The sequence below is a fragment of the Chlorocebus sabaeus genome, chromosome 11, assembly GCF_047675955.1.
Source record: "Chlorocebus sabaeus isolate Y175 chromosome 11, mChlSab1.0.hap1, whole genome shotgun sequence".
In the NCBI taxonomy this organism is placed as follows: Eukaryota; Metazoa; Chordata; class Mammalia; order Primates; family Cercopithecidae; genus Chlorocebus; species Chlorocebus sabaeus.
In genome coordinates this window covers 66,938,928-66,964,691 of record NC_132914.1, presented here as the reverse complement: position 1 = coordinate 66,964,691, position 25,764 = coordinate 66,938,928, and the positions used below count along the sequence as shown (strand labels likewise).

At 37.7% G+C, this 25,764-nt stretch overlaps 1 long non-coding RNA gene across 1 annotated transcript; it reads left to right on the top strand.

The window, feature by feature from the left end:
* The first annotated feature begins 63 nt into the window (after positions 1 to 63).
* Positions 64 to 25,764, top strand: LOC140712780 (uncharacterized). The gene is made up of 4 exons (XR_012094534.1): positions 64 to 434; positions 7,930 to 8,059; positions 13,232 to 13,399; positions 23,790 to 25,764. It is a non-coding gene; the product is annotated as an uncharacterized lncRNA (long non-coding RNA).

Here is a 25,764-nt window from a genome sequence, read left to right as displayed (position 1 = left end):
GGGCCTGGGGGCGGACGCGCTTCCGCGCCCCCTGGCGCCAGGCGGGGCTCGTCGCAGGTGTCACGGGCCTGGCCCCAGGTTCCTCCGCGGGCGGTTTCCCAGGGAACAAGGGCGAGCCCGAGCTGCGTTGTTTCCCGGGGCCCGAGAGGCCGCCTCAGGTTGACTTCAGGCATGTTGGGCTCTCCAGGAGGGAGAAGAGGCACCTTCGCCGTGAGTTGAGGACTCCTAGAACCAACCTGAGACTCCGCGGCCATATACATCTTACGACGTGTGTGTGTGTGGCGGGGGATGGGAGGGGAGGAATCCTGTAGAACCCAGATCCCATCATTCCAGCAACTGCCAGAGCGTTCGAGAATGTCACGCCTGTACCTGTCTTCTCTCATCTTTTGTGCCAACTGTTTTATCAAACTTCCACCCCACTTTAAGTCTTCCAGGTAGGAAAAATACAGAAAGAGCCAAGATCCCAAAAATCGGAAAAAATAAAGAGGCAGTCATAGTATGTGTCTCTATGTTTAGCAAAAGAGAAACGTGCAATTTATGTAATACACATATTGAATAGAACCATCATTCTGGGTATTAATCTCATCTATTAGAGGCAGTAAAGAAAGTAGACTATGTGTATGGCTGTTGGAGTCAGAATTACTGGGTTTGAGCCTGCCACCTGCTAGCTGAGTGACCTTAGGCAAATGAATCTCTAGCCCCAATTTTCTCATCAGTGAATAAGTATACAAGAACCTGCCTCACTAAGTCATTGAGAGTTTAAATGACTTAATTCATGTAAACACTTTGCATACTTCATGACACAGGGTACCTGATGAATATTAGCTATTGTTATTATACCATTATAACTATTATCATGCATCTGTAGTCCAGAAACCTAGAAAGTCAGTTGTTCTTATTTTATACCCCATCACCAATATATCACCAAGTCTTATTCATCTTAATTTCTAAGTAATTCTTAAATCTATCTTATCTGATATTCATTGCCACTAGAAATGACCTTTCTTATTAATGTACTCCTAACTATTCTCCCTTACACCACGTAGCTGGTCATTCATTCATCAAACATTTTATTGCACTCCATCTGTGTGCTTCCTGTTAGACATAGGGACAGAGAAACCATTACAAAGTCCCCACCATTCACGGACTCAAACATATATAGGGAGACAAGTATGTCAGTAATAGCTATGTGAAATGAATAGATTAAATATACAGCAAACCACTTGGGCTCCCCAGTCTTGCTGTACTCACAACCCTGTATTTCCATATGCTGTTTCTTTTTATGTCTTGATCTCCTACCTTTTCCTTGCCTTGCTAGTTATTTGTTATTCATTATTTATCCTAGACATCAATTCCCCTGTGAACCCTTCCCTGTTGGCCACTCAGCCCTATCCCAGCCACTCCAGTATGGGCTAAGTGCCCCTACCAGTGCTTCCATAACACCGTATCTCTTTGTAATACTTATCACATAGAGTTATAATTGTAGCTGTATTTCTCCATTTTCCTAGACTGTGAGCTTCTTGAGAACAGGCACAAGGTCTGACATGCAGTGGGACTGACTCAGTAAATGCAGAATGAGTGAATGGTATGCATGCAGAGTGCAGTCTTGGTGTGTGAATGTTTAGAGGATAAGTCCTATGATATATTCTACATGAGACCTAAGACATCGTGATCTACAGGAAATAGTAAACAGTAACCATATGCCTGAGTCCTGTGTTGGTCCATTTACAAATCACCTACCATCCATGAGGCTTTTTGAAATATACTGAAAGATGTTCCTCTTGAGTACTTAACCTGTTAGCACTGTTTGAGAAGAGTGACATAGATTGTTACCTATAATAATACTTCAGTGTTCTTGCAGCACAGAGACCAAGATACATTACAGAATGTTAGACATTCAGAATCTCAGCCTACAAAGTATGTAAAGTACTGTGAGCATCTTAAGTTTGATAGCTTACCCACATATGAAAAGGACAGCTATTTCACAAAATTTAAAAATGTGAAAGATCTGGACAGGCACAGTGGCTCATGCCTGTAATCCTAGCACTTTGGGAGGCCAAGGTGGGCAGATCACTTGCGGTAAGGAATTCAAGACCAGCCTGGCCAATGTGGTGAATCCCCATCTCTACCAAAAAACAAAATACGAAAATTAGCTGTGCATGGTGGCGCACGCCTGTAGTCCCAGCTACCTGGAAGACTGAGGTGGGAGAATCACTTGAACCCAGGAGGCGGGGGTTGCAGTGAGCTGAGATGGCGCCACTGCACTCCAGCCTGGGTGAGTGAGACCCTGTCTCAAAAGAACAAAACAAAAGGCCACGTGCAGTGGCTCACGCCTGTAATCACAGCACTTTGGGAGGCTGAGGTGGGCAGATCACCTGAGGTCAGGAGTTCAAGACTAGCCTGGCCAACAGGGTGAAACCCCATCTCTACCAAAAATATAAAAAATTACCGGGATTGGTGGCCAGAGCCTATAATCCCAGCTACTTGGGAGGCTGAGACAGGAGAATCACTTGAACCTTGAATCACTTGAACTTGGGAGGTAGAGGTTGCCTCGAGCCAATCGCGCCATTGCACTCCAGCCTGGGCGACGAGTGAGACTCCATCTCAAAAAGAAAAAAAGTGAAAGATTTTATAGTGTGTTCAAGATTGCCTTTTTCTCTTTATGTTTTTCTCTTTATTTTTTAAAAGTGTAAATTATAAAATTAATGTCAATTATAACATAAAATAACATTTTTTTTTATCTTAAGATTTTCTCATTTATACCTTGGGCCAGAAAAAAAGGAGATGAGTGCAAAGATACAGAAATTTTAAGTCGAACAAACCATTCTAAGGTTGTTACCCTTAGTTATAACTTTTATTACTTGTTTGCCTCCATTTTGTTTTCAGAGTTAAGAAAATGTGTATTTTCATGTTTCCAGTTGCAGACTGACTTCATATTAATGATTATGTGAGTCTTGTACAAAAAAAAATTTGATGCAGGTGGAAAGGTAGTTATTCTTCATTTTTGTGGATGGGGAGCTTAGGCCACCAGAGTTAGGGGCCTGGTGTTTGGAACGCAGGTGAATATCTTATAAATGAATGAAGTGAAAGCATATTGAACTTTTGTGTCCAGTAGTATGGCAGACTAGAGACTCTGGCTGATTCTCAAACCAAAAGCAACTCAAAGTGCTGAATAAAGCATATAAAACATCTTATCAAACATATCAAAGAGCTGGCAAGAATATAAGAAACCCTGAAGGGCACAAACTAGGTATAAGTGAGAACCCAGACTGGTAAATAATAACAATGCAAAAATGAAATGGAAAAAAAAGACAGTTATGGGGAAAATGTACCAAAAGTAATTAATCTATCATTTCCTTGCCTGTCAAAATAGCTACTGAGTGCCAGTGCTTGTGTTCTTATAAAAACTGGCTTTTGCAACTCTGTATAAAAGCAGAGCAATCTCAAAAGTATCTGTCATTATATTAATTATGGACAACCCTGTATTTCAGGCCCCCTTTCTGATGTTGGAATAAATGACTGGGAAAAATTGGAAAGCTGAGAGAAAGGGTTGAACAGAGAGCTTAGACTCTGAAAAATATGATTCCCCCCTTCAAAAGAATCACTTTAACAAGCCACATATATATAACAAAACGTTTTGAGAACTGACTTTAGATCCAGTTTATCACACACACAAATTGCCATCCATCAAACAAATATTTATTTGTTGCTTCTCTGTGCCAACCATGTAAATAATTTTCAGTAAGAAGGAAGAGAAGGAGAGATGAGACACAATGAGAGGGCTTCCTGGCCTCGCCTTACTTTTTAATACCAGCTACCAATCTATTACTGAGACTTCCTTCATCCCTTCCCATAGATTCTGTGAGAAATCCTTCTGTCCTTAAAATAATTCTCCCTTTTTGCTTTATATAGCTTTGAATGATTCCTATTACTGCCACCAGAAAATTATCCTAAACAATATATTTTCATACAGGGATTGGTTTCTGTAACAGCTAAAAAGCTCAAAGTAACAGTAGCTTAAAGAAAATAAAATGTATTACTCTCACATCAGTGTAGGTGACTCTCTAATCAGCAGATCCATGGGCTTCTTCCATCATGTGGCTTTACCATCCTGAAATGCAGCTTCTCCCTTATGATCCATCATGGCTGCTCAAGCTCCTTACAGCCTTTTTCCAGTGAGCATAAAGGAGGTAGGGGCAGAAAGGAACACGCCTCTATTCTAGGCCACTTGCAGAAGTTGTAAACATCACTACACTATACTCTCTTGGTCAAGTGTAGAGGTGTGGGACATCTGTGGGTCTCTATTGGGCAGCCATGGCCCAGCTAAAAATCAATGGTTCTAACACTAATGAAGAAGGGGAGAACATATATTAAAGAGAACTAGCAGTCTGTACTTCATCACCTGAGATGAGACTTAGGATGAGAGAAATGGTGATGGGGTGGAACATACAAATAGAACAAAGGCAGTGCTAGGAAAACATGCAGTGTGTTCAGAGATGGTAAGCAATGCAGCTTAGTTGGCTCATGGAACAAGTGCAGGTGGATAGATAAGCCTGGAAAGATATGCAGGAGCCAGATTGTAGAAAGATCATAAATGCCAGACTGAAGAATATAGAATTTGATAGAAGAAAGTTTCTGAAAGATTTTTGAGCTGGAGAGTAAAATGATCAAAACACTTTAGGAAGACTTGTGTTGGCAATGCCTAGAATATATTTGAGGAGAGAATGACTACAGGCAAGGAAATTAGATAGGAAGCTACAATGAGATAGTGCCTATACTTCATAACAACAGAGAACAGGAAACATTTCAAAGGATGTTGTCTAATGCAGCAAGTGATTAGATGTCCCACACCTCTCTCATGCGCACGCACACACACACACAGAGCTTACTTAGCATCCATTATACCTTTTTGAGATCAGCACATTGATGTTACTTGGAGAAGCATCTTTCCACCACATTCAGTTCACATGATTCCAGTGGAACTGAATTCCCCCAACTCCGGGGGGAATATGTGATGCAGGCTTGACCATTCAGAGAATACTCCTAGTCTCTGTGATGGATTCAGTGATAAGCAAATGACTCAAAAGTCAGTTCTGGGACTTTTGGGTTAACATTGGGAAAAATGAATCTCTCTATATGGATTGCTGAGATCAAATGTAAGCTGCTGGCAACAATCTTGCCCCCATTGGAGAATATGCCTAAAAATGGAACTAACATGGAGAAGGCAGATCTGAGAGAAGAAAAAACCAAGTGTGAGTCCTAATGACATCATTTTACTTCCTGGATCAACCTGTGACTGAAACCATAGACCCTGGACTTTTTAGTTACCCGAACCAGTAATTTTCTCTTTGCTTATGCCAGATTATGTTGGGTTTTCTGCCACTAGCAACTGAATATACAGAAATAAAGGTGAGAAAGGAATCAATGAGAATTCCAAGTTTTAAAGACAGTATCATCTACCTTTGCCATACATAGTATTAATCAGTTTAGCTCTGATCAGTTTTATCTGTTCCAAAAAATCCAATCTACATTCAAAGAGAGGGTGTTTGGGGCCGGGCGTGGCGGCTCACATCTGTAATCCCAGCGCTTTGGGAGGCTGAGTTGGGCAGATCACCTGAGGTCTGGTGTTTAAGACCAACCTGGCCAACATGGTGAAACCCTGTCTCTACTAAAATTATAAAAATTAGCTGGGCACGGTGGTGGGTACATGTAATCCCAGCTACTAGGGAGGCTGAGGCAGGAGAATTGCTTGAACCCAGGAGGTGGAGGTTGCAGTAAACCAAGATTGGGCCACTGCACTGCAGCCTGGGCAACAGAACGAGACTGCGTCTCAAAAAAAAAAAAAAAGAAAGAAAAAAGAGAAAGAAACAAAAGGTGTTCATTATGATTGGGAATGTTCACAGTAATGCCGTGAAAACTCTGAAAATAATCAGACTCATAGATGATTGGAGTTAGAAGAGACCTTTAAGTCATCTCCCATCACCATCTGTTTTCACAAATGAGAAAGCTGAGACCCCGGAAGAGGAAGTGATTTTATCCAAGGTCACAGAGCTAAAATGTCCCAAAGCTGAGTCTTGAACCCAGGTCTTTGGAATACTAATCTATATATTTCCATTGTATCATCCTGAACTTCAAAACAGGACATCTAAAAAATGTTGTTGAGTACATTCGAGATACACATAACACAAATACAGACAACTTCCCATGAAGCAACTATTTTGAAAAGACTATTTATTTTGAAAGCATGGGAGTGGCAGCAATGTTCACCACATTCTTGTGAGGATAGATGGTCTTCTGCACAGTGTTGCTGTGACTCATGCCATTGTACATTAAGTGAAACCAACCATGCTGTGTTAACCACTAATAACTGGACCTAGATAGATACCTGAGCCAAAAGCAACCCTGTGTGGCTAGATTGAAGATGAGAAAGGTCAAACTCTTGAAGTGGCATGAAGCTCTCCCCCGTAGGGATCCTCCATTCTGTCAAGGGAAATCAACCCAGTCAGTCCCCCTCCCTTTGCAAATATGAATGCTAAGTATGCACACAGAGGGTGGTCATTCAAGTTCAACTGGTAAGCCAAATCAAGATAAACTCTTCTTCATTAGGCTTACTACATCCTCATTATAGAAATACTGGGATCCACATATCCTGTAATACCTAATCTCTATATTTTTGCAATAATTATGCATGAATTCCTTTACTTATTGAGTGTCCTTTACATGCCAGATACTTTTCAGCTACTTGGAAAATGACAGAGAATAAAATAATGTCCCTGCTTTAATAGCTTTTACATTCTAATGGAAGAGACAGTACAGATGTAAGTATATAACATAATGTCGAGTAATAATATGTGTGTGTTATGAAGAAAAATAAAGTAGGACTCATTACTTCATGAGAACTTTATCACATAGCCAAACATGGCTATAAGGGAAGACAGAAAACGTGATCTCTATGTCAACAGTCATCTGCCCAGGAAAAAGAACTAGCAGTCTGCCCCAAAAATAAAATAAAATAAAATTAAAATTAAAATTAAAATTTTAAAAGTACGAGTAGAAACAGGGAAGAAGTTACACTTTGATGTATCTAACACATCCACAAATTAACGAACAATTCATCTTTTGTTTAAATTAACCATAAGGTAGTATTTGCCTGGTTATTCACATAAACACATAGATAACTTGTATTTCTTGGGTTACTTTGGGGGAGTCTTGTCTCTCAGTGTTTGCCCAATTTTGATGCTGTCATTCATCAGTTATTTATTGTGTGTCATTAGTGGGCTAAGTAATATTCAATTAAACAGATGACAGAACATTTCTGAGGCAGAAAGAAAAGTTTCTCTATTCTCCAAGGAAAAGATCCCTGCCTCAGTACCCTCTCTATTGCTGCATATTTTATCTCAGCCAGTGTTTTTCTTATTTTTTAAAGCGACAGATAAAATTGTATGTATTTACTGTGTACCCTCAGTCAGTCTTATTTATAAAAACAATATCTACTCCATTTCCTGTACCAAGCATTCTCACATAAATATCCATGCCCTTGTAAGTCATTCAGTTATTTATTGAGTGGCTACTAGTAAAATATGCAGTTGGTGAACCACTAGCATCAGAATCACCTGAGATGCTTGTTTAACTCAGGCTTTATGAATCAGAAGCTTTAAGAATTAGGCCTGTCTGAAATTTCTCAACAAACATTAGAAGCAATTTTTATGACACTTTAGGAATCAACAGTAAAGAACGCATGGTACACAGTAAAGCAGAAAATTCTCCAAACTACAATCTAGCTGAGTTAACATAATATATACATAAAACAGTGATTTAAAAAATGTATCCAGAGAGTAAAGATAGCATCCTCTATTCTTCCACCTCTCAGAAAGTACTCAGTAACAAGGATAATGACAATAATACAAAATTCATTTTCATTGAAAACAGTAGATACCTGAAACCCTGAACTACAATATATGTAAAAAACAGTGAAAGGCAGAAATACTTTGATAAAAGATGTAAATGCCTGCAGACTGCAGAAGACATCATCAACCTCAACAAAGCACACTTCACAAAAGTAAGTGACTTACCTTAGAGACAAAACCAACAATCTTTCATTTGAAATAAAGGAATCAAGTATGTGGACAGGCAGCAGTGTCTTCCTTCAACCTGGTTGATTATAAAAGAGAAGGTGATAAGGCACCATTGGAAGAAGAATCATTCAGACATACCACATATGCAGAAGCATTGTGTTGGTGAGGCAAAATGGAAAAAATATATATAGACCGCGATGTGAGCAGCCCTGTGATTGCCAGTTTCTCTTAGTTAAAAGTAGAAGCCAAAGGAACTCATCTACACAACCTCTGTGTCATAAGCAGAATTCCTACTAGGCTGAAACGTGGTCCAGGTCTCTCAGCACAAACCTTCTGCAATTAGCATTTCTTGGAAAACTTCTCCTCCAAACATGAACAGTCAATCAAAAAGTAATCAATCATCCAGGCACGGTGGTGCAGGCCTGTAGTCCCAGCTACTTGGGAGGCTGAGGCAGGGGATCTCTTGAGCCCAGGAGTTCGAGGCTAGCTTGGGCAACATAGTAAGGTTCTCTCTAAATATTTTTTAATTTTAAAAGTATGTATATAAAAACCATACACATTTTACAAAAATATATGCAAACAAAAAGATACATATTTAATGCATTCGTATGACTGCTTATCCAGGGGAGGATAAGAATAGGAATAAAAAGGAAACTATAAATAAATAAAACTAGCCTTCCATGAATCAATTATGATAATGTGGCATGAACTAGTAAGTATGACTAACTCAACTTTCTTAAGTCCCTTCACTGGAAATTTTTTTTTAAAAGCAGCAGAACCACAAAAGGAACTTAAATATGAATTGAAAAAGGGAGAGGAAAAAAATAACTATTTAAAAAATTAAGACAAAATTAACACAAACTTGGAATAAACACTTGTTAAGGGGGAAAAATAAGCAAAATAAAAAATGTTTTAAGAATCACAAAATACCAGATTGAGAAAAGCAAGTTAAATGAAATGAAAATGAAAAAAAAGGATTAGAGAGAAAATTATGTAAATGGAAAGAAACAAAAGAAATCCAATATGTACATAATCTAACCAAAGAATCTAGAAGTTAGAACAGGAAAAAAAAAAAAAAGCAGATAAACATTTTGAGACACTTTCAGAAATAAAAGACCTAAATCTATAGATTGAAAGAGCATACCATATCCCAAATAAAAAAATGACAAGAATAATCAAACTAAGACCTAGTCTAGCATAGCTACCGGATTTCCAAGAGAATGACAGAATCTTTTGGGCATCCAGAGCAAAATGATCAAGACATCTATAAGGGGGAAAAATTAAAATGTAATTCTAAAGATTTCTTACCCAAGGATTTCATACCAGAGTAACTTATTCAAATAAAAATATAATGAACACTTTTGAACATGCAAGCAGTATGGTTTTCATATTGCCCTTTTTTATAGGATATTCCTAGAGAATGAATTTCAACCACCAAAGAGACGAATTTAGAACTATGGGCAGTGGGAGGAGACTGGTAGCAATCATTAAATCCATTTATCTATAGAAGCAAGTCTAAAATAATGTTGAGAATTATGGTCATAGAACAGAGAGTAACTGCTGTAAGTGTTGACAATATCACAATGAAATAACTAACAAAAGCTGAAAGAGAAAACAAATAAGGTAAACACTACAAAAATAATACAATTAGGGGGTGAAGAGGCGAGGAACAGGAAACATACTGCTCAACACTTTCAATAATGTATAAAAAATAGTTTCAAAGTTATTAAGATGACCACTGGAACAAAAATGCAAACCTTTCAAGTTCAAAAAACATGCATACACAAAGAATATATATACAGGCCATATAGTGAAAAATAAATAAATGCGCACTACAAACAAAGCCTAACAAAAAAACAAAAGATAGGTAAAGTAAAATCAAACATGACATGACTTTCTTTTCAATAAGCGCTGAAAATTTTCAATTAATTTTCTCAACTGGGATATCAGGGCAAATCTCAACCTTGTGCTATATACATAAGATACAGTGAAAATAAAATGATTTAGAAAGGTGGAAGATAAAAAGATAGGTGAAGGCATGCCCAGTAAATTAAAACCAAGATCAAGATTTTATCTCAAAGTTAAATTCAAGGAAAAAGTGTTAAATGAGACAAAGATGGGCACTTTATAAAACATGAGATGCAAAATTAAGATTTCACACTTATGAATATCAATGTACCAAATAACATAGAATTGAAATTTATAAAGTAAAACTACATCAAATTCAAAGAGAAATCCACAGAAAACATGACTAGTTAATTTATCTCATCCAGAACAGATCAAGTGGTCAAAAATTAAGTAAGGATATAGAAGACCTAAATAACATAATTAGCAAAGTAGATTGTATATGTACATTTATGTATTTATAAATGTATATGAATATGTGAGTGAAAATAATACATTTTCTTTTCATGTACCATAGACTAGTCACAAACATTGATTAAGTATCTAAAGGTGCTTCAGATAGACCTAAAAATTTTGTCTCTAATGGACAATGGAAATGCTCCTTTATTCTCAGCCCCCTTTATTATTTTTTATTTTTTTAATTCAACTCTTTTTTTGAAAATTTAAGTGAGTACAAATGAAGAAAAAGAGTGAAATAAGACTGTACACACTCATTTTCACTTTTAACAATTATCAATGAAGTACCAATCTGTTTCATCTATACCTCCAACAACTTCTTGCCATCCTGCATTTTATATTTAGTTTCTTTATTAACTTTATTAAGGTATAATTTACATACCATAAAATTCACTCATTATAAGTATATGAATCAATAATTGTTAGTAAATGTATGTGCAACCACACTACATTCCAGTTTAAGAACATTTCCATTATCCCCAAAAGATCCTTCATGTCGATTTGCAATAATTTTACTCTTAACCCCAGTTCTAGGCAACCACTGATCCGCTTTCTATCTATATGTTTGCTTTTTCTCTCAATTCCTTTTAACTACAGCTGGCTTCTCTTTTGTTTCATTTGCATTTTGAACTTCTAGCTTGGAAAAAAAAAAGTTTGAAAACCATTATGACATACACTTACTTAAATAACAATGTAAAAATATATTTTATTTTAAATTTAAGATGTACGTCCCATGTGCAAAATATATGGAATGGAATGCTCCAAAGCAGCAGTATCCAGTACGTGATCTAACTGATCCTGGTTAGGTAGAACACAGAAACTTTGCAAAGACTATCTCAAAAAGGAATTTGAGAAGTTTGATCTAAACGTGGATGTTTATTGTATGTGCGGTACCTACAGTGAAAGAGGGGAGAAATGCTTTAATACTAATTCAAGCATTTAAGTGGTCTGATGCTCCTTGCATCGTTCATCGGGTGTGTTTTTTATTTGATCTTTGAAAGAAAGCTTTTCCTGGTCTAAGAATAGAAATTATCATGGTTGCCAACATTCTTCATGCCTGTACTCCTAACCATCATCGGTTTGGGCAAAGACAAAACAGCGTATGCAGTCTGGGTTAATTTTAATGCAGTCAGAAGTGTAGGTTATGGGTACTTGTTAAAGAGATGTTTTGAGATCAAGAACCTTGGGGAATTAAAGAGCTCTCACTGGCCCAACTTATTCAACATTCAGGGGCCCAAGAGATTGTGCTTTCCTGTTGTTCTAATGAAACATCTTAATATACTGAACTTGCAACCACAGGGGAAAGGAAGGGCTTTTGTTTCAGAAAGTAAACATCTCAGGCATAAACCAGGCATACGAGTTGAGCTCAGGTCAACTGCCTTGAGCTTAATGGAATTACAGATTTTGAGGAGTTGCTGTACTATTTTGGTAGAAATAAAGTCCAAATTTTAGAAGACATATTCTGATGAACATGAATCATACTTCAAGTTTCTGCAGCTGCTTTTGGTGTGCAAACCCCAAGATGTGTTTGAATTACCAAGTGTCTCCCCTATCTGTGCAGCTTGATTGCAAGAGGAATTTAATTTCACAGACCTGAAAGGGAAACTTGCTATCAAAAAAGACAAAATTTAATTAGAATTTGAGTAGCGGTATATGAATCACAAAATTATCTTAAATTTTATTCTTCCATGAAACTACTGAAATCCAGACTGATGGCAATCATACCATCAGAAACAAAAATTTGGAGTAAAAATTCAGCTATATACTGCTTGTATACAGTCTAGACGGTTCAAGAATTGTTTAGTCACATATACAACTGGATTATCATTGACATAATCAAAATTAATTAACAAGTTTCTGTTTCAGGTAAGTATCTTTCAGGACCAAAAATACTCTTGACATCATCCCTGTGTGAAATTATTCTTGCCAGACAAGCAGGAACTTTTGGCCACAAGAAATGGGCATCTGTCCCCAATTCAATGCTAGCAATGCCAGCTTAGGGCCCAGATGATTCAGGTAATTGTAGAAACTGACCCTGAGGCAAAGAGTTGGAAACAGTGTTAGAAATATCTGAATATTGCTTAGGCTGATATTTTATAAGAAGGAAATGAACAATACATACTCTTCATTGGTCTGTCTCTTGGGGTCCTGAAATTTCCAGCATATTGCAATTATGAGGCTTTTTTTTTTCTTTTTTTTTTCGAGATGGAGTCTCACTCTGTCACTCAGGCTGGAGTGCAGTAGTGCAATCTCAGCTCACTGCAACCTCTGCCTCCTAGTTCAAGCAATTCTCATGCCTCAGCCTCCTAAGTAGCTGGGATTACAGACACCTGCCACCATGCCCGGCTAATTTTTTGTATTTTTAGTAGAGACCGGGTTTCACCATATTGGACCAGGCTGGTCTCAAACTCCTGACCTAAGGTGATCTGCCCACCTCAGCCTCCCAAAGTGCTAGGATTACAGACACGAGCCACCACTCCCAGCCCAGTTATTAGGCTTTAAGTAACATCTAGCCAAGAGATATGAGTCATACCTAGCTTTGGTAGGCTATATGTACATTTTTATTAACAGAGTTGATTAGGAGAGAATTCAGGCCACATGCTTATAGATTTCTTATTACTCCTAAAATGTGAACATTACTATTCTAAAGAGTTGGAGAAGATTTCTGGCGTGAACATGAGTGGGTATATTAGTATTTTCTCTTTTCTATCTTTGAAAATCATTCCAGAGATAAAAGGATAAAAACACAAACCCCACCTTCCAAAATCTGTAAGCCCTTTTTTTTTCTTTTGCAGAGCATGACACAAATATACTGCCCAGGTTCTAAAACATGTATAAGAGTTGACAAAGTCAGCTGAGGTTGAGCAGAAATTACATAGGAAAAAATAGGAAAAACGCAGAGACCAATCTCAGGTGCAAGAAGGCTCAGCTAGACACTGCAAGCAGAAGTATAATCCCTGAAGGTAAGAGACACATCCTGAGTTACAAAAACATTATCCTTGTTTACAAAAGTGGATGTGGGAACTGGGCAAACCATGCTGGCAACAAAAGTCCCCTGTACCCAGTTTGATTCAAAAAAACAGTGCAAGTGAGACTACACAAAGAATCACACAGATAAGCCATATTCACAGGAAGCAGTCTGTTCATGTGGCAGCAGAGAAGTGAGTCTGCACTTAGTCAAAAACAGCTTCTTCCTAACCTTGCTGTCATACATACCAGAACTCTTGCAAATAGTTGGTCCAGGAAGATCCAGTTCACTCAGTGATAATAAATAGGAAAGGGAAAGGAAGTAGTACATCACCAATACAAAGAAACAATAACAAAATTTTAGAAAAAGGAGCAAAATCTAACAGATGAAGAATGCTTTACAAGTGAAATAGTAGCTCTGGCAGATGAAGTTTTTAGAAATAAGTTTCCCCAAATTAGAGAAAAGAATGAGACCATAACCTCAATAAAAAGAAAATTATAAAACATAAATATAGGAATTTGAGGAAGATTTAGAGAGATAGAAGGTGATAAAATGCAACAGAAGAATTTAGAAAAGAAGTAGTAGAAAAAACAAAACCATCACAGAAATAAAGACAAAATTAGAAGGGAAGTGAAAAGAAAAGAAACATAAAGGAAGATAATAAGAATTATAGAGAAAAGAAATGAAAAAAAACAAGCAAAATGAAATGAAAAATAGAAAGGATTAGATACAAAATAACATATACAGAAAGCAGGTAAAGGAGGTTTTAAAAAAAAACAACAACAACAAAAAACACAAAAAACTTACAACTAGCGCCCCCAAGGAAAAGATCCAAAATAATGGAACAAACAAATACTTAAAGATATAAAAGATATGATTAAAGAAAACTTTTCTCAATCAAAAAAAAAAGTACACCTCTTTATTGAAAGGATGTAGTATATGCCAGGGACATTTTACCTGACATAATTACTGACTACAATGAAAAGGAAATAATCCTTTGGAGAGGTTACAGATAATCAATCAAATCCTTTGTAGAGGTTGCAGATAATCAAATCACTTATGAAGGGAAGTGCCAGCCTGTCTTTAAAATCTCCACACAACATCCGTTCCAAAAAGACATTAGAGCAATGCATACAAGATACTCAAGTAGAGAAAGTGGACACAAAGTCTTTATGTCTAGCGAAACTGTATTTCAAGTATAAAAACTACAGACAGAGTTTAAAATACGCAAAACTCAGCTAGCATTGTTTCTATTAGCGCTTCTTAAAAAAACTACTAAAGATGAACTTTAGGTAACAAAAGATAATTGGCAGAAGGCCAGTAAAAGGACTGCTTGTGAAAGTTGTGTCATTAACAAATGATGTCTTTCCTTTGTGCCCTCTGGAATTCATCCATCAGCAGCCAAATCCCCTACATCCTTAGCCTCTTCTCTGAACATTTCATTCACCCTCTTGCTCTAGAAAACCAGCTCTCTCCTGAGGATACGCTTCCCCTGAAGCCATCTTACATAGTGGCTGCTTTTTTTCTTCCACTGTCCTTATGCATCTGGGCCTACATTTGGGGAAGGCCACCTCTTTACTCCTCATTGCCACTTTCAGACTTTTCTCACTTGCCTCCCTAAAATTCTCCCAAGTTAAATCACATGTTATCAGATTAACTCACCCAAAAATGTTCATTTTGCTGTCATCTATTGACACCTGGGTCAGTCTCTTTCATTTCTCAGTGCTATTAGCTCCAATCTGATAATCTCTCTGTTTAGTCTTAATTCTTAGTGATTTCAACAACTAAGTCCTTCCAACACCATAGTTTGTCAGTTTTTTAAATTTCTTCACTCAAATGACCTTGTTCTCCACCATACCTCAGTCACTCACCCTATGGCCATGCTCTAGATTGTGTCATTATCAATAACGTAATTATCTTAGTTTCATCATTCTATTCCCTGACATGTCACTTTCTGTCTTTCCAATTTACTCCCTTTGACACCCCGTGATGGTTAATACTGAGTGTCAACTTGACTGGATTGAAGGATACAAAGTATTGACCCTGGGTGTGTCTGTGAGGGTTTTGCCAAAGGAAATCAACATTTGAGTCAGTGGACTGGGCAAAGCAGACTCACCCTTAATCTGGATGGACACCATCTAATCAGCTGCCAGCAAGGCCAGAATATAAGCAGGCAGAAAAATGTGAAGAGAGAGACCGGCCTAGCCTCCCAGCCTACATCTTTCTCCCATGCTGGATGCTTCCTGCTCTCAAACATCAGAGTCCAGGTTCTTCAGTTTGGGAACTTGGACTGGCTCTCCCTGCTCCTCAGCCTACAGATAGCCTCTTGTGGGACCTTGTGATTGTGTGAGTTAATACTTAATAAACTCCCCTTTATCTATCTATATCTATCGATCTATCAATCAATCAATCTATCTATCTATCTATCTATCTATCTATCTATCTATCTATCTATCTATATTCCATTAGTTTTGTCCCTCTAGAGAACCCTGACTAATATACACCACAACAATCCTTTGAGCCCTAATCAAGGTTAAGGAGGAAAAGTGGCATATATACAAAGTTACTTCTTGCAGCATTGTCCCTGATAGAAACAACCAAATGTACATCTTAAAAGGCTAGGTTAAAAAAATTATTTAAGGGCTGGGTGTGGTGGCTCACGCCTATAATCCCATCACTTTGGGAGGCCAAGGTGGGTGGATCAGTTGAGGTCAGGAGTTCGAGGCCAGCCTGGCCAACATGGTGAAACCTCATCTCTATTAAAAATACAAAAATTAGCCAGGTGTGGTGACAGGCGCCTGTAATCCTTGCTACTCGGGAGGCTGAGGTGGTAGAATCACTTGAACCTAGGAGGTGGAGGTTGCAGTGAGGCGAGATTGCACCATTGCACTCCAGCCTGGGTGACAGAGTGAGATTCTGTCTCCAAAAAAAAAAAAAATTTAAGGAAGGGAGCAGTTACTTGAGCTAGGAAACAAAGAAGTATATGCAGAGGGCTGGTTGACAGGAGCTGTCACCTTCAGCCAGGAGGTGCAGCCAGCCTGTGGTGGTGACACAGCAAGGCAGGAACCTTGGAAATAAATACCCAACCTCCCTCTTATCACTCTCTCTTGTTTTCTGCCATTGACTCAGAAACTGAATAATAGTTATTAAATTACCTTTTTTAGGTCACTTTGAGAAGATGAGGTATCGAACAGCCACTACTATTAAGCAAGGTACAAGTATCATAACATTAGTGCCATCTGAGAATCCATGTCAACCCTTAGCTAAGGAAGTAGCTCCCAACCTGGGGATCTCTGGGTCCTTGAGGGCTCTTAAAGTAGTTATGGAGCTCATTGAACTATTTTCAACATTTCAAAAAGGTATCACGTAGCAATTGTACACCCATCCTTGATAAAACAGCACAAGCAACTGAAATGTTATGTTTTCTGGCTTTGAGTTGATGTAATAGGAACTCAATGCCGACCAGAAGTGTGATAGGTGGTTTTATACAACTTTGATTAATAAAGAAAGGAGCATCATTTTAAAGAGAAATTATCCCCAGTGCAGATTCCAAGAATAGGGAAGTTCTAGGTCTTTCTCAATTTTAGACAGTCACTGTATCTAGGAGGTACCGTTTATAATTTATAAAATTGTTCTACCACTAAAAGTCACAAAATACATTCCATTATTAGAATATCATAACTAAAAGATATATATTGCTATTTGTTTACCTGAAATTATTGACTATGTGATAAATAATTAGCAGTGTAACATGTTTATGTTAAAAACATTAAATTGTATCATGTAAAATAGAAACATATTGTTCTGGTTCTAAATTTAGTGGTCAGATTAGATTTTTTTTAAGAGTCTGGAAGCACTCTTTGGTTCACTCAACATTACTAGTCAAGCACCTTTCAGGGCTAGATTACATAGAATTTTGTCCTGTCTATTTGGTCTGATCAATTTTTAAACAGTTTCATGCAGAATTTGCCTTTTGTTTTATAGCAAAGTCTATGTTATTAGGCTTCTCTGATAAATAAATCAAAAGGGTACTAGAAGAAAGAATATTTTGTATTCTGTAAGACAATTACTATCTCAAGGGGTTAGTTGACTTTTAAAATAAAGTAACAGGGTTCATTAAAGTCAGGAAAATTTGCAGATTTCAGAAATACTATAGTTAAATATTTTAGGGTAATTGGGGAAAGGGTACCAGCGTGATCTTCAGAGGCTTAGCAGTGACTTGGAGACAGACAAGGAAGAGCTGCCTAGAAAATAGAAAATAGAAAAAGCAGATGGAATTCCTGTTCCTTCCCATAAGGGATCATTAAGTTCAAAACTGTCAAGATGTCAAAGCATTAACAAGATTAAAAACAAAAGATAAAAGGTTTTCCTCCAAAACAAGCCTGAAAACTGAGGTGCTTTTGATGTGGAAGACATGTAAAATTTCCCATGTGGTGGTGGTTTTCTTATCAATGAACACTTGAAACCCCTTGTCAGGGAATGCAGGGTGACCTGTCTCCCAGGGTCTCACCTTTTAGCCATTGCCTGACTAATTTCATCTGCCTCCGCGACAGGGCTCACAAAACCAGGCTGGGCAAAGCCTGATCCATAGAATTCTATTTTTCTATCCGTTCAAGACACTTATTTGCTAACAAAGTAACTCAAATGGAAAAGCTTTGGTAATATACAAAAATAAAAATCAATCTCCTCTCAGGGTTTGGAGCCTCATTAATTCGGGGCCATCATTAATGCAATCACAAGCATCAGATCGGTAAAGCTCCAGACAGGCATGGTGACTGATTTTAAATAAGATCTTTCTTTTCAAATGATTCTTGTATGTTAAAGCTGTCCTCCCCAAAGACTTGTACAATAATGTAAAACTTGGGGGACAACCTGCATGTCCATCAATAGGGAAATGGCAAAATAAATTACAGCATATCCATTCTCTTGAGTCTTAGGCATTTGTTTAAAAGGATAAGTTTGATCTCAAAATACTAACATAAAAAAATGGAGCTTTTCACAAATAAACAAATAGGACAGGAAAATACGATTCAATTTTGCAAAACAAGTGTATTGGATGCAATCTTTGTGCACCTCCTCAGATTTTCTCTACTGCCTCTCTTTTTCTGAAAGTAATCTCCACACCCCTGTTGTACCCCTACCACAACCACGGCCTTTAGTGGGCTCCCAGGGCTGGCCGGAGTTCGAATTGAAACCCTGAGCCTGCATGGCCCTTAGTCCTGACATGCTGAGCCCTATCAGCATTGGGTTGTCGCTCTTTTTCTAGGTTCAGATGAAATGCCACACTATGGAGCGAGTGGGGTGGGGGGCCAGGATTGGCTTCCTGAGTGTCTGCCAAGGGCTAGACATACAGGAAATCATCTTTTTAGGGGGTGAAATTTGGCCCATGGGATATGAGAGGCAAGAGGGTACCAAGGAGAAAAGAAATCCCTCCCCTTTCTTCCTGCAGTGAGCTACTCTGAAGTGTGGTTTCTTGCAGCTTTTCCGAGGTGTCCGGCATGCTGAGTGGACATGCCTGCTAAGCATCTGCTGTGTCTTTGCCAGGCCCCTTGTGAAATGGTGCTCTTAAGACTTCTCAACAGAGTATGACCAAAGAATTAAGGTTGGTGGTGGAAATAGCAGTTACAAGTGAGAGCTGTCGTTCTGTGACCTAGATCAAGGCCTTGTATCCAAAACTTGGGCTAAGCGTCCTTTTAAGTAGCTCCAGAACTGCAATAACAAAACTTGTCCAACTTTAAATTACAGGCATGAATGGAGAACACAGGTGACACAGGCAAATGATATGTACTTATGCAATAAGAATTATCCTGATACTTTGTTCCAGGAAATGTTCTAAGTGCTGGGAATTTAGCAGTGAAGAAAGGGGACAAAAGTCCTCACCCACATGGAGTTTATTTTCTAGAACTGGAGGGGAGTGGATCGGGAGAACAGTAACCACGGGTATCAAAAATTCATTTTAGCCCTTAGTTTCCTAGCAAAGCCAGCTCTGAAAAAAACTTGTCAAAGCAAGAATTCTATCATTTCCCTCCCTGGGGCTAAAAGTCTTTGGCATCATGTTTAGCAGCTTTCCCACTTTCACCCCTCCCAAAGACTTACTCTGGGCTGTGTGTCTGGAGCCTCCTGGGAGAGAAGCATACCTTATCAATGTCACAGACCTCCATTTGAAAAGCTAGCAGATCCCAGTCAGGGGCATAAGCTAACTGCCAGAGCCAGGGCAAAGTGCAATGGGCCATCATTAATGCAGTCACAAGCATATGGTGGTGTGTGTGTTGCTCATTGTGTTTCAAGGTTGTTAGCTCAGCTAATGTGTTTTTTATTTTAATAACTTCATAATACTAATAGTCGCTGATATTTGCAGGGTGCTTTTATATTTACAGAGCATTTTCACATATAGTAACCATTTTATTCATACTCCAACTCCCATGATATAGTCAGAACAGGTTTTATTTTCCTCTTTTTGCTACTGAAAAGATTGATGTCTGAGAAGTTACATCCTTTGCCTAGGGTCATCCAGCTAGGAAGAGCAGAGTCAATATGAGGATCCTTCTAACTTCTTAATAGTATTATTGCCTCTATACTTTTGGGGCTATTTCTCTCCAGATAGAATTTTAATTATTTTGATCACATTTAATTATAATAACACTGTGGGTAAAAATGTGGAGCTCCAGAGTGGGCTGGTGGAAAAGAACACCTGGGGCAGGTGTGTCTTTGGTATCTTAAATAAATTAGATAGACTTAGCCGGGCGAGGTGGCTCACGCCTGTAATCCTAGCACTTTGGGAGGCTGAGATGGGCGAGTCACGAGGTCAGGAGATCAAGACCATCCTGGTTAACACAGTGAAATCCCGTCTCTACTAAAAATACAAAAAATAAAAATAAAAAATTTTGCCGGGCATGGTGGCCGGCACTGCACTCCAGCCTGGATGACGGAGTTCTTTTCCACCTTCAGGTAGAGCCAATGCTGTCAGAATCACTTTCAAGTAATAGACATATGACTGATTAGACTAAGTAATACAGCTATGGGCCAGTGTTTATAGGCAACTAGGGCACTTCTGGTACAGCTGCAGTTCTTTCTGTCTGCATGGTGACTGTCAGGAGCCAGCTGTCCCCACCCTGCCCCCCTTCACCCCCACTCCAGATTCAGCTTCCAGATCATACGATTTGCTCCTCCCCTTCCCCCCATGTCTGATATTGCTAGGGTGACCATGTAACTATTTTGCGGGAGAAAAAGGAGAGAAAAAGGAGGCGCTATTAAATAATTACACCAGGACAACAGGTGTAAACCAGTACTCTACATTTCACCACAGAACAAGGGGTGAAAACTTTAAAAATAATAATACTAATGATAACTGATTACAAAAGAAGTCCTGAAAAGTTGCATGTTACGTAAATGAAATTTCAAATATATAGGAAAGCTAGCTAATTAAGGAAATTCTTAACTATAAATTCTTTGGAAACGTAAGAAAAAAAGTTTCACAAAACACTTTACTATCTTTTATGTAAGGCTGTAAAGTTTAAATTTTCTATAACAGTTTCTTAATACATGCAATATATATTGGCTGCTGCTACACATAGTCGAATATTTAATTCTCACAGAAAGCCTGTGGAATGGTATGCCTTGTTAAGATATCATGCTAGAACACATACTACTGCCCACCCTACCAACAAAATCTTTATTCATATCATTTGCTTTGTTTTGTAATATTATAAAATAATACATGCTCATTATAAAAAATTAGAAAAATATAGAAAAGTGGAAAACAAAATAAATCACCCTTAATCATCACCTCACCAATAACCATTAGCAACATTCTGATGTATTTTTTCAAATGTTTGTATTTGTACTATTTTTGACTTAGCTGTGATCGTACTATATTTACTATCCTGCTTTTCACTTAAATTACATTACACACATTTTGCCATGCCATTATGAATTATTTATAAGCTTAATTTAAAATACCTGCACAGTAATCTATTATGTGGGAAACATCTTGTTTACTTAACTTATCCCAGTTTGTAGGGCATTTGGGTTGTTTCCAATTTCTTATTATAAATAATGCCACAGTGAAGACTTCATACTAAAAGCTCATTTGGTAGTTCATATTATTTCTTGAAGCTTGATTTCAGAAACTGAAATTATCTTAAAGTAAGTGAACATATTTAAGGTTCTTGTTACATATTTAAAATTGCCTTCCAACAGGTTTTTCTTCAGTTTACATACACATCAAAAAAAAATATGACTCTCACCAGCACTGAATATTTTCATATATGAAACATATGGTTTTTGTTTTGCATTTCTTTGATTTCTACAGAGGCCTAGCATTTTCCCATATACTGACTAACCTAATTGCATTTTCTATATTTTTTTCATATTATTTGTACATCAGAGTTGTTACTAAAAGTACAAATTCTAAATATCTATAAAATTACCTTAAAGAGTTCATGTTTTGACTTGATAAAAATTATAAGATCTAGCCGGGCACAGTGGCTCACACCTGTAATCCCAGTACTTCTGGGAGTCGGAGGCAGTTGGATCACCTGAGGTCAGGACCAGCCTGGCCAACATGGTGAAACCCTATCTCTACTGAAAATACAAAAATTAGCCAGGCGTGGTGGTATGTGCCTGTAATCACAGCTCCTCGGGAGGCTGAGGCAGAAGAATCACTTGAACCCGGGAAGCAGAGGTTGCAGTGAGCCAAGATCATGCCACTGCACTCTAGCCTGGGCGACAGAGCTAGACTCCATCTCAAAAAAAAAAAAATTACAAGATCTAATAAGAATTATTACATGGATTAAGGAATGAGAAAAATACACAGTTTTCTGTATGACATTAATTTCCATCCTCATTGAGAATTGGTGGAACCCTGAGTCTTGGAGGCATCCAAGGTAATGTTCTTAGTCCCAGTCAGTGGGGGTCATATTCTGTATTCATAGTCTAAGTTTCCTGATTGCCTTCTTCTGTGTTTTAATATTTAGCTATTTCATGCCTCCTCTTGTAGAAGCTGAAGCAGATATTATTGCCATCTTAACAGGTAAGAAAATAAGGGTTCAGACAGGCGTGTGACTTACACAAGGTCACACAGCTGGTAAAGAGTAGAACCCTTTCTGATTAAAAAACCTCACGTTTATTCCACTGATATTCCACCTGAAGTCAGATGTTTAAGAACATTCAGGAAAAGGAGGAAGAAAGGGACCTGAAAAATTTATTAAAATAGCAGCCATTAAGTACTAGAGGTGCCTTAGCCAGACTGTACTGAGCATTAGCAAGATAAAAAGCATTCATTTCATATGCTCCAGCTTTTACTTTTCAATTTGTATAAAAATTCCTACTTATCCACAGGCGGCTCTTTTAAGTATTATCTTACCCGAGAGGGAGTAGAGCACAGTGGATGAGTGTAGGCTCTGAAATCCATCCGCCTGAATTTTTAATCCTAGCTTTGCCATTTTGCTACCTGTTGTAACCTAGGAACATTACTGAAATGCTCTGTGCCCTCAGTTTCCTAAACAGTACAGAGAAAAAGTATAGTAATAATAGTACTTACCATATAGAGTTGTAGGGAAGAGTACATGAGTTAATACACGTAAAACACATGACATGGTGCCTAGCCTATGGAAATACGCAAGTAATGTTAGTTGTTGTTGTTGTCATTATACCATAATATGTATTGATTCATTTAACCTCATGACAACCCTATGATCCTGTGACAACCCTACTGTGATCCCCCTTTGACTAATGAGAAAACAGAAGTTACACTAATTCTAAAAACATAGCATAAGACACTATACAAACCTAAAAGAGAATCTCTGACTGTAAGTGTGAACTAGATTTGAAAAACACAATACATCAATGAAATATAAAAAGTTAAGGGAAATAAGTTACATTTTACATCAAAAACAAATTAAGTAACACGAGATGCTAACATAAAACTTTTTTGTCACCACTGGATGTGCAAGAAATATTGTAGAGATTTTTAAATGTTTTTATTTGTATCATGAAGAATCCTTAGAAAAAAACTGTCTAACCCAGAAATGTAGCAGGGATGCTGACAGATGTTACAGCCATCCTCCTTTGTACTGTTTAAATACCATAGATTCTATTCTTGATAGACTTGAATGTTTGATTTCAGATGTCTCTGACTCATATTTGTAAATAATTAATACATATATTTAAAACATATTTTATGCATCAACACATACTTTCATTTTGAATGTAAAGTGCACACACCCCAAACATTTTCTTTAAAAAAATCAATATTTATTGAGAATAACCATGAATCAAAATTCTATGGGAAATCAACATAACTAAAATAGTTGTATGAGTACTGTCCTTAAGAAATAAGAATTTGGGAGAAATAGTTACACTCACCTTCTTCCTCTCATTCCCAGATACAGGAAAAGACCTTAACTGAGGGATGGTTTCATGCTGTGTCCTCGGAACCCCAGGGCCTGGCTCACAGAGACAAGTAAGCAGTGGCTGAAGACTGTTGTATATGTGAAGACCTAGAATTTACCAATGAATGACAATTTGAATGAGAAGCTTAGAAAAAGAGAAGATGGCGGTCAGCAAGGGAAGAAGAAAAATAAAGACATGGGAAAAAATGAGAGGAATGAATATTGGCAGAGGACCAAATGGCATCAAACTCACAGCAGATAGGTTAGATTCACCTATTTCAAGAGGAAATTCTTTCTAGCATAAAGAAAAGACAAATATTTAAGGTGATGAATATCTCAACTACACTAATTTGATCTTTGACTCAAATTATATGAATGTATTAAATTATCACCTATACCCTGGAACTATGCACATCTATTATGTATCAATCACTAATTGTTTAAAAAAATAGAAATGCTAGAACTGAAAAACTATAAATAGAGAAATTTAAAAAGAAAATCAAGCTACTGAAGAGATCCCTGGGCTGTGACGGAAACAAATAAAATGGCTTATTTCTAAGGGCACTCAACTATTAAGTCTGAGCTGAAAGGTATAAAGTACAATATGGCAAATAATAATAATAATAACCACAAAAATAAGCTTCTTAGATAACCTATTGCTTTGTGGTTATAATAATTATACACTCCACTGGATAGCAAGCAATCTACTTATCTACATGTATAAGTTTGACCTGAAGTTTCTCCTATTTTTCATCTACTGAAGTAACTCAATTACTAGGGCATATTTGCAAATCTGCAAAGTGAATGTTGTCATCCAATAGCCTTGCCACATGTATCCTGCGTACTTTTTACATTCTTTAGCTTCCTAGATTCACTTCAGCCATCCTAGAAATTATTGAGCTTCAAATTAGATTAAGTCTCCCTGAGAAGTGAAATAAATATTGCATGGAGAGAAGGAGAGAAGATTCAGATGGGTGGGGATGAAGAACCAGCCATGTGAAGGGAGCACATTTGCTAATAAACCTCACAGAGGATGACCTGAGTACACAATGCAGTTTCATACTTTTGTCTTAATGCTGCTCATTGTAGCCAACTGTAATCTCTGCCTGCCTGACAATGGTTTGTCTATATGTCTGTTCCCCCACCTAGACCTGGAATTCCTTGAAAGCAGAACCTAGTCTTCATCTGTGTATCCCTAGCTCCTAGCATCAGGACTGACACAAAGCTCTTACTCAGTATCTTTCTGTTGAATGAAGAAGCAAAGACTCAGATACATTTTCTTCATTTTTGTGACCTTATGAAACTTTTGGCCTCCTGAAACTTTTTGACTTATGAAACTTTCTTAAGGGCTGTGAAGTAAGGTTGAATGCATTGCTTTGTGTTCAAAAATCCCTTCAGCCCCTGTGTTAGTCAATGGAAATTTATATAATCTGATAACTTATTATATCACCAAATCTCCAGAGTTGGGCACAGACTGGAGGGTGAACCCACCAATTTAAAGAGACAGAGGGATACATGAGCATTCACACAAGTGATAAATTAATGTAAATTACTTTAAAGGTTATTTAAAATTTACATGTCTTGGAGTTAACCCTAAAGTAGCAGTTCTTAATTTAGGGCTCATGGATCTTTAGCAAGTCCAAGGATGAATCTTAGGGGGCATGTTTATGAACCACAAAAACAAACATCAAAAACAAAATGAGTTATGTGAAGACGTGTGTTTTGGAAGGGAGGTGATCTACAGCTGTCATTAGATTATTGAAGGAGCCTATGATCCATAAATAATATAATTCATAACTTCAAACAGATATTTGCAGAGTATGACAAGAAATATGCACAAGGATGTTCATCATGGCATAAAAAGAGTGGAAAATTGGAAGTAATCCAAATGGATTTCAAAAAAGGAGTGTTGAGCACGTAAATAAAACACATGTGATAGGCTGCATACAGATTTCACATTGTTGAGGGA